Below are 9,626 nucleotides of genomic sequence, written 5' to 3' on the forward strand. Positions count from 1 at the left end.
TTACACAAATTTTCAAATTAATGTCTGTTCCAAGTCAGATCACAAAATGCTGATGTTGAGGAAGTTCCCTCTAAAATTTCAGCAATAAAATACAAAAAATATGCAAATTCTTAAAGATTGCTAGCACAAGTCAAGTCCAAGCAAAATAAATTTAATTTTTTGTTTGCTTGCTCTTAATGCATTCAGAGAGAAAATTAACATTTTAGACCTTAAAACCATTTACCAATTTATGAAAAAGGATATCTTCATAACAAGCTGAAAATGTCTTTCAGGTTTTTCTCATATTTCTATCAAAGCAAGATGATAAACAGAGACAGATGCTTACTGAATCAATTGGTACAATGGTTAAAATCCTATTGCCGAAAGTGAGAGTTCAGTTCCTCACCCAGAACCATTGGGAATCATGCTCAGCCTCCTTTGCAGAGTGACCTCTACAACATGGTAATGTCAATACGGTTCTTATTGTCCTGAGGGTAATAATGAACACTGCAATGTTCCTCTCCATCCCTTTGTTTAAAGTTCTGGCAAAGAGCTGTAGCAAACAATCTAAGGAAAATAGCTTTTTAATCCAACACATTTCTGAACTGAACATCTAAGTGACACTTGATAAATTTTTAACTGTTTTAATTCTACCACCTTAATCATGGAAACACAGAGGAGTTTTAATACCATACTAGTGAGATGTTGCAGACTAATACTTTTGCTTTTCCTTTTTTTCCCACAGACTTCTGTGAAACCATGCAAGTCCACCTGGGTTGGAGTTCCTTTTATCTTTGATAATCCAAAGGTAAACTTAGCACAAATGCTGAAAGACATTGCAATAACAACAAATGAGATTTACTGGTCCAAACTTTGCAGCATACAAACTCCTTTCTTTAGTGAAGATGAAGCAGTGGGTTTGAGACAGCCGGAGGTCTGGACTTGAGCATCAATTGAACAAGTAGCAGCAATCCATGGCAGCCTGAAGATAATAAACCATACAGTGGTTGTTGCACTCCTGCTCCTGAAGAGAAAGAGGACATGTGTCACATTGTCACAATGTGTCACATTGTCACATCACAACTCTAAACCATGTCTGATTTAAGTGGTGGCCACTGAATGCCAGGTTTGTTTAAGAGCTGCATCCTTGGAGACAGAGAAATGCTAGTGTTTCATTGAATAAAGATCATGAAAAAATGCAGGTGGCTCTTAACGGTGAGAGAAATAAGTTATGCTTTTAAAACCCGGTGGTAAAAACTAGACCAGCCACACAAGTGAAAAAGTAAAATTAAATCCTCAAGTTTAGTTTGCATTTTATTAACAGTCAGATCATTGAAAATAAATCCACATACAAAAAAAAAATCTCAGGAATGTCTGTATGAAGTTACTGAAGCAAGACTGACAAGAAAATCAAATAGCTAATCAAAGCAAAAAATTCCAAGTTATGCTGTCTTTAGGAAAGAACCTTGCCCCTTCTTTTGAAAACCCAAGAAGGAGAAAACTATCAAAAGTTAGAGGGAAACAGTGTGGCTGCTGAGCAATTTTTAATATGTATGAATTCTCCTGTAGTAGGTGATAAATACTTTATTTTTGGTATTTCAACTTTTTTTTTGTTATGGTTTTCATTCACAGAGGATCCTAAAATATAAACTCCTTTAACTGTGGTGTGATTTAAAAAAAAACCTTCTTGTAATCACTAGACAACTAAAAATAATGATAATATGATTATTCAGTAGCTAGCAAAAGTCTGATGTGTTTTCTTTCATTTTTTTCCTGTAAGCAGGTAAGAATCCAAGATGGTGTGGCACCTGGCAACAAATAATACATGAGTCTGGTCTATGCAAAAGGCCTGGTAGGTTTCCTGTTTGTTCATTTTTTACAGGTTGTTTTTTCATGTTTTACAGGTTGTTTTACCTAGAGTTTTACTTCCAGGATGGTAAAGCTGTGGTGCAGCCCAAAGCCTGCCACAGCTTGCCAGACAGCATGTCATCAACCAAAGATGAATACAAAGATGCCTAAAGGCACCCTGTAGAAATAAGCCTTTTCCCAAGACAATTGAAGGACAAATGTCTCGATTTTTATTTATCCTTCAGAAGTCACCAAGTTTAAGTAGTCAAACAGATGAGAGGAAAAGAGATGAAGTTTACAAGTAAACCCCTTCCAGCCACACAGTGAGAAGAGAAAGACATTCTAAGAGAGCACAGGGAGTTATGACTTGAAAGAGAGGGAAAAAACCCTAGTTAAGATAAATCCTCATACATTGTGCACACTGCTAGCTAAGAAGCCCTCCTATTGCTCATCATACTAATTTTACCTTGCCTTGCCTTGCCTTGCCTTTTTTTTTCTATATTGACACATCAAATCAGGTTTCAGAACTTTCTGAAGAAAGTTGGATGCACTTCTAAGTCCAGCAGCCTTAAACAGTAGCAGAGCAATTAAATTGGAAAACTGTGATAGCCCCTACAGAATTGCAGAAATTGCAGTGCTTAGACTGGTGCCTTACAAGCCAACACATACAGAAAATTTACAATGGAAATTATTTCCTATAAAGAACAAAGTTTCTGTCTTCTTCTGACCAAGAACTCTCAGTTTCCTTTCCAAAATAGGTTAAATTAAAATCCCCTCACAGATTGCATCAGACAACAGTGAAAACTTCTGTAGATCCAGGATTAATTTTACATCACTTATACATTCATCTGAATAAGTTCTTGCATTTGTCTGTAATGTTGGAAACTATCCAGAACTCAGTGGCAGTTGGTAGAGACTATACTTGAATCAGGGCTGTGCTTAGTTATTATGAGTTTCTTTCTCTCATGTTACCTACCCTGTTGAGCTATGCCAGACAACTGTGGTGGAAGCCGGGGAGTGTGATGAATAGGCTTTGATTTCCTCCCTGTCCAAGCACACTTCTATGTACAAATATTTTCTCCAAAGAGCTCAGAGGGTAATTTGTCCTGCATATTTTTGGGAGGAAAAAAGAAAGCCAGGACTTAAGCATCTTTTTATTTCCTTGATTTTTCCAATTCACTAAGAAAGAGATTGCAAAGAAGCCATTCCCCTTCACAAACATTTTCTCCTCTCTCATGAAAGTAGCAAAACAAAATATATGTTAAATACATTTATGTGTTTCAGACTCCCTGCAAGAAAACCAAGAAAAACTACTTGTTTTTGAAGTTTATACTTCACATACATCCTAGATTTTAAGAATCATAGAGAAAAAAAAACACTCTACATAAATGGGAGTGGTCTTTTTTATTCCCCCTGAAAGTCTCAAATCATCATCTGAGGTATGCTGCAATAAAACATGATAGTAGAGCATGGGAATGTGGCCCTTGTGAGGTATGCAAGTGTAAGAAAATATGTATTTGTTTTAACTGCATGCTCTATGATGAATGATGAGCAGTTGTAATAGAAAAGTAAGACTCTTGTGTCTCATTAGACCACATCAGAAACAACAAAATACAGGGTTCTTCATGGCATAGTAGCAGGTCATCCACAGACTACATCTGCTAGCTGCTTGGAAAATGATAAGCACATGATCCCTTGAGACCTAATTCAGCAGTAAAACCTACCAAACAAGAAAAAAGCCCACAAGAGATTACTGAACGCCCAAATGTTTGTTCATACACTGTTAAAGCAGGTGGGGCAGAATGTGAGCTGGTCCCTTGATGGTTATCAGCTGCAATATAGAGTATAATCTGGCCTGAAGATTTAGGGCTTGACAAAGCTTAGGTAACACACTTTGGCTTTCAGAGCTAAAAAGTCCTAACTCTCTAACATTTCTGCCTATTTCTGCTTCCCTGTTTTACAATGCTGTCTACTGGAAATATAGTAGCTTTCAAGTATTTTGACTATTACAATCTCACATTTAGAAAAGCCTAGAAAATAAGCAAATGAGGTGGGTCTTCTTCCCACATAACTGATTCGATACACCTAAAAGAGGGTATGAGACAAGTGGTGGAGATGAAGAACAGAATCACTTAATCTCAGAGGTACCTGTAGTATCAGGAGGGAAACAGCAGGAGATCATACTTTTACTTTGGGTTCTAGTTTCTATTGTTTGTAACTTAGTATAATAGATAAAAATAAGGAGTTTACTCCAGTGATTTTTTAAAATATGAGACCAACACTATTGTTTTGCCCTTAGTGCCAATAATAACTTAGCAGGACTACAATTTTCCAATGTGCATGGTATAAAACTTCAAGACAAGATGGGGTTTGGTAGGAGGAATTGTATCTGCCACTAGGCTCACAGTTCAGAGAAAACAGATTAAATAAAATGGAGACTGTATGCAGTAGATTTTGGTATCCTCTTGATATGGCAGGTCTCAATAAAGAGAGTGACAATTTCACTGAAGTACGTGGTGTGGAACTAGAGACCCATATTTTGCATCCAAGTCCTGGGCCATTAGTATATTTGGGATGTCCTTCATAGTACTGCTTGGATTATCAAATCTCTTGCCATAGGGAAAAAATGCAGTCTAAAGTCTACTTGCAGTGAAACTACCAGAAGAAGCGCATTATTCCCGTGGGGATAAATTTCCAAAGGTGTGGCTCTCGGCAAATATTTTCATTGAACATATGACCATCTTTTTAAAGGTAGCAATTTTTCCATGTGTTTTGAGAAAACACTGCAAAATCACAAGTCATAGCAGTTTTGAGTTATGCTCCTTCAGAAAAGAAAGGGATTGCCATTGGCTCACAGAAAGTTTTCCAATACGGATGCTTTTCCTGGAGCTTTGACAGCAGAGCTGTGCCTCTGAATTGTAAACATAGCTGCTGCTTTGGCCATTGAAATTTGGTTCAGAAATAGAAATACTTTTGAATAAGATGGTATTGAATTGTAACACAATGTGAATTATTGAAAAAGACGCAGATACAATTGGAGTCCATTCTTCCACTTATGCTCAGAAACCACAGCAACATTTTTTTCCCCCTCAAATGCTTTTAAACTCACTCCAGCCATTGTTTAGTGATTTGTAGGCCCTGCAAAAAATGCAGATGGTGTGCTTTGACTATTGCTTATTTTACCAGCCAATTTTATTTCACTGTTGATTTATATCCCTTCTCCTACTTGTTGCATCTGCTCATTTCCTGAGGTTATTCTGTAGTAATTTTCCAGGTAAGGGAAAATTTCTGTGTTGTGTGTGGACGGTGCTGAACACTGGGTGTCTGCACCCCTAGTGCAGGTAGAAGTTAGATACTAAACAATCAATTGGTGCCAAGTGCTGTTTTCAGTCACTTGAGGTGCAGCTTCAAGTTTTTAACCACTGTAATTTTTTTCCCAGTTAAGAGACCCAGTAGACAGACTGCATTTCACTCAGTGGATTTCAGGAGAAGGTGCCTCAGGAGCAGCAGGAATAGACTGAAAGATGGACTGAAAGACATAGCCTTCCCCAGGGAAAGAAAAAGTGAAAGGACATGGGAAAAGCAAGAAAGGATGTTGACCATCCTCTCAATGGTACGAGAAGAAAGAAGTGATACTGAGGGACCACATATATATGTGCTTCAGTATTTGGTTCTCTGTGAGCCAAGAGATAATATAAGTCCTCTAGCCTCATTGTTCTCTAGAGTCTCTATTGTTCTAGTGAAAATGCTGTGGCTTGCTCTGAAAATAGATTCAAATGAACAGAGAAACTCATCCCAGTTTCCCATCCCGGTGCAGTTCAAGCCTTTGACTACAGAGACTGTTGTGATTTGAATTGGCCCACTCACAGAAAATAAAGGGAGATTAATAACACCAGAGTTCAGCTTACAGATTGTAGAAAAAAGTACACAATTTCTACTTTAAGCAGTTTTTCCTAAGCAATTTTTTCCTGAGAAACCAAATAATGACTTTTTAAAATGTCCCTCTTTTATCATTCAGCTCTCTTTTCCTTTTGCTTTTCAATACTGTTTAAGAATTGGTACATAGACACAGTACAGCTGCTTCCTTTTGATTAGTCTTAATGCAACTCATTTACTTATAAACAAACAAACAAATGAACCCCCTCAACAAATCAGCTTTGATCAGCATTTGCACTATACTCTCCCACTGGACACCTTAATCTGTAGGTCCTCATTTTCTGCTGTGTGGTCTGTGTATCAGCTACATCACAACATCATGATAATTGCCGTCATAGAAATCAGCTGCTCCATTTTTACATTCTAAATAAAGAAAAGGAACACTTCTGAGTTGTTATTTAAAATGTAAACTTTTTTGGAAATTGTTGAATAAAATGAGCTGAATCTGCAGATGGACTCAGCCTTTGTCTGCTGAGGTACTTGCTGTGGCATTACTACTCCATGAATGGACTATAAAATAGTTCAGTTCCCTGGCACTGCAGCCTGGAGATTTTCATATCCACATATCTGACCTAGCAGTATGTATCTACATTGCCCCTTTATGAGGAGTGAGTTCAAGGAGAAATGTCCATCAGGTTTTGCAGCAACAGCGCAACAGTCTGGTGGATGAGAAATGGTAGAAGCAGCTAAAGCAGCAGCAGCTGCCCCATGAGGAACAAAGAGTCACAGCTGTAAGCCAGAGAATGTCACCACAGGTTTCCCACCCAGTCAGAGCCAAGATTAGTTGGTGCCACCTGACACAAGTGCTCAAGCACCCACAGTGCTTCAGAGGATGAAAAATGGAGAGACAGGCCAGATGGCAAATCCAGCCAAGAGAAACCACGGCAAAAGCAACCCGAGCTGTCAGCAACTAACACAAAAACTCTACTTGTGAGCTGCCTCTCTTTCCACACTTTTTGAGGCATTTTATTTTGACTCTTTATTGCTCAGAGCTAGCATAGCAAAGACTCATCTTCAGTTTCTCACAGCCATGTCTGACAGCAACAAGAAGAGTGGCAAAGGACCTTCTTATTGCTAAGTAACTCTGCTAAGTGAAAACTAGCAGAGACTATAATAGAACAAGTTACTGATGAAGCCCCAGGCAAGGAAGGCTGAAATAACTGTGATCTAAGCATAAGGCATATGAATACAAGCAGGAATACCAGCAATTAGCTGAAATTTGAACACCTCCTTTGGAAGGATCTGAGACACCTGTCCAAGCCCAATGAGTCTGTGCTTGTGCACTCACACACACAAAACTGCTGCCACTCCAAGATGCTCTAAAGCAAATCTGAGCATCTGCTCACTGTAGGCTGGGGATGGAGGAGAACAGCTTTATAGGAGTGAACCACAACAGTCCTGCCAGAGAGTACATTGGATCTTAGGAGTCAAAACAACATGGTAGGAGGTGTGGGGTTAACTCATTTCATACATAAATGAAAGACGATTCTGACAATGAGCTGCTTGATGAGAGAAGGTTACTAGTTTCCTTCATGATCGTTCTTGAAGAGACTGATGTAAGAAGCATCCAAAGGTGTTTATGCAAAGGAGGGGAACGTGCTGCTGAATGCTCTCTGCAAAGAAATTCAGCAGATGAAGGATGATAAAGGCTTTGGAGCCTGCAGACTAAGATGAAACCGAGCAGAAAACTTTCGAATATCTAATTTTGGCCTTAGAGACTTCTAAAGAAAGCTAAGCACATAAATCCTTTTTTAAATGTAGCCCTCCTTGTGAAGAAAAGGATATCTGATTATATCCTATATCACTATAGGATATAATCAGATTTTGTGAGGGTTTTAGAGTATACTTCTGATATGGGGTACAAAATTTTAAGCCAGAGAAAACAACACAAAAAAGAGCAGAATGCACTATTGTAAAAATAAATGAGAATAAAATCTCTCCCACAAGCAAAAATACTTGTTCTTTGACACATTATGTAACACATTGGAGCAAAACATCCAGTTGCTTCCAGGACTCTAAACAGTATGAAAAGAGAATTACGTTTTATACGGATGAAGAGATAATTTTTATTCATTTGTAGAGTAAATTTTCATCCATCTTACTACTTGTATGTGGAAGTGCCTTATTCAAAGTAGAACTGGGTCATTTTATCTTTGGTTTCAAAATAAATGTCATTTAATTTTTTTCTGTGAAGGATATAAGGGTGGTATAAGAGGAAGATGAAAAATTAACACAAACTCTTTGAAATGTAAATTGTGTAATAAAAGATTATCAGTGATAACTGTTGATTTGTAGTGTGTGATGGTGCATCATATAAATTGTTTTTTGAAATGCTGATGCACACAAAAATAGATTTTGATTTCTATAGCATGTCCAACAGATTTTGTCTTCACTTTTTGAGGATGTCAGTGATTGGCAATTTATTCAGTATGAAAAATTAATGACTTTGAAAGAATATGTAGGTGATAGAGAGGTATGACATCCGCAGTAAACAGTAAAAAAACCTAACGTTATTCTCTGGACTTTGATTTGTAAACATTCTAAGCAGTAAAAGAAGCTTTCTAAAGTTCCTCTAAATTTTTGGAGATCTCAGATTATGCTAACACTGCAGAGGTTCAGATATAAATTAAAGTGAATTCGGTGGGAAAAGAGGGAAGAAATGGCTTGTAAGAAACTGTTGTTTTCTTTTCAGATGAATGCCAGAGTTTTCAATACCACAACTATTCATATTAAATGTTACCAGTATGACCTGATTTTGTTATTAAAGTGTCTTAAAATGATAGCAAGAGATGAAATCCTAATAGCAAAAAGTCAGTATTGATTTCCAATTCATTGAAAATATTAAATGTTTCTAATTTTATTTATTTATTTATTTATTTATTTATTTAATTAATTAATTAATTAATTATTATGTGCATTGCTTAGTTTTTGCCTATAAAGTTTTTATACATGCCTCCAACTATCCCAGCGCAATTCTCCAATTGTGCTACAACAAAAACAGATCTGGGTGAGACTGAGCAGCAATATCACAATTCAGTGCAAGCTGGAGGGTTGGTGGGAGGTCCCTGGGGGCCCCCCAGGACCATCCCACTGCCCCAGCCAGGGTACTCGGGTGTCCTGCTGCACCACAAGCCTTCTGTGCAGCCACTTGTCACAAACACCCTCTGGGCCTGACCATAACTGCGTGGGTGATGTCAGGACACAGGTGATGTCCTTCTCTCTCATCCACAGCAGCCCTTGCAGTCTACTTCAGAGGAGTTTTATCTCAGAAACATATAGAAGCAGGAAGTGAGGAGCCTTTCAAGAATCGAAGGGTTCAAGAGTTAACTGAGTTGTCCTCCAGCCATGCCTCTGGGATAACACCCTTTATGTGCCTTCAGAATGGACAGCATGTGGAGGTTTGCACTGCTGAGAGTCAGAATGCCTGGGCTTTTCAGAGGCACTGGAACTGACACTACTTTTCATATTTAACACCTCTGGAAAGTGGGAGAGAGAGCCTATGTATGATAATCAGACCTCAGATAGTTAATTTTGTCAGGTCTGGTGGCTGTAATAGCAGAGAGAAATAGCTTGATTTGGCACACTGTAAGAGTGATGAAGTGAGAGAGGAGGTCCCAGCAGAATCAGCTGCACAGCAGGCTCCCAGACCATGGTCCTGGCTCAGACACTGTGAAGTGAAGCTCTCTCAGAGCCAGATCCCTGCCTTACAGGGAGATCCTACAGTCTGGGGAGGGCAGTAGTTAGGGAGACATGGGGGCTGAGAAGGAAAAGAAAGTAGACAGAGAGGGAACTACCTGTTCCCGTGATAGTAGAGCTGATTTGGTCCACAGCAGACATGGGATTCTTAGTGACAGAAAACTACA

The 9,626-nt window shown here is 38.5% G+C and overlaps 1 long non-coding RNA gene across 1 annotated transcript; it reads left to right on the forward strand.

Annotated features, from left to right (window-relative positions):
• Positions 1-1,100: 1,100 nt before the first annotated feature.
• On the forward strand, positions 1,101-7,927 carry LOC147648243 (uncharacterized). Its single transcript, XR_015280427.1, has 3 exons — positions 1,101-1,194; positions 1,763-1,831; positions 5,268-7,927. It is a non-coding gene; the product is annotated as an uncharacterized LOC147648243 (long non-coding RNA).
• The last annotated feature ends 1,699 nt before the right edge of the window (positions 7,928-9,626 follow it).

Source organism: Cyanistes caeruleus, chromosome Z (assembly GCF_971803275.1).
Source record: "Cyanistes caeruleus chromosome Z, bCyaCae1.hap1.1, whole genome shotgun sequence".
Lineage (NCBI taxonomy): Eukaryota > Metazoa > Chordata > Aves > Passeriformes > Paridae > Cyanistes > Cyanistes caeruleus.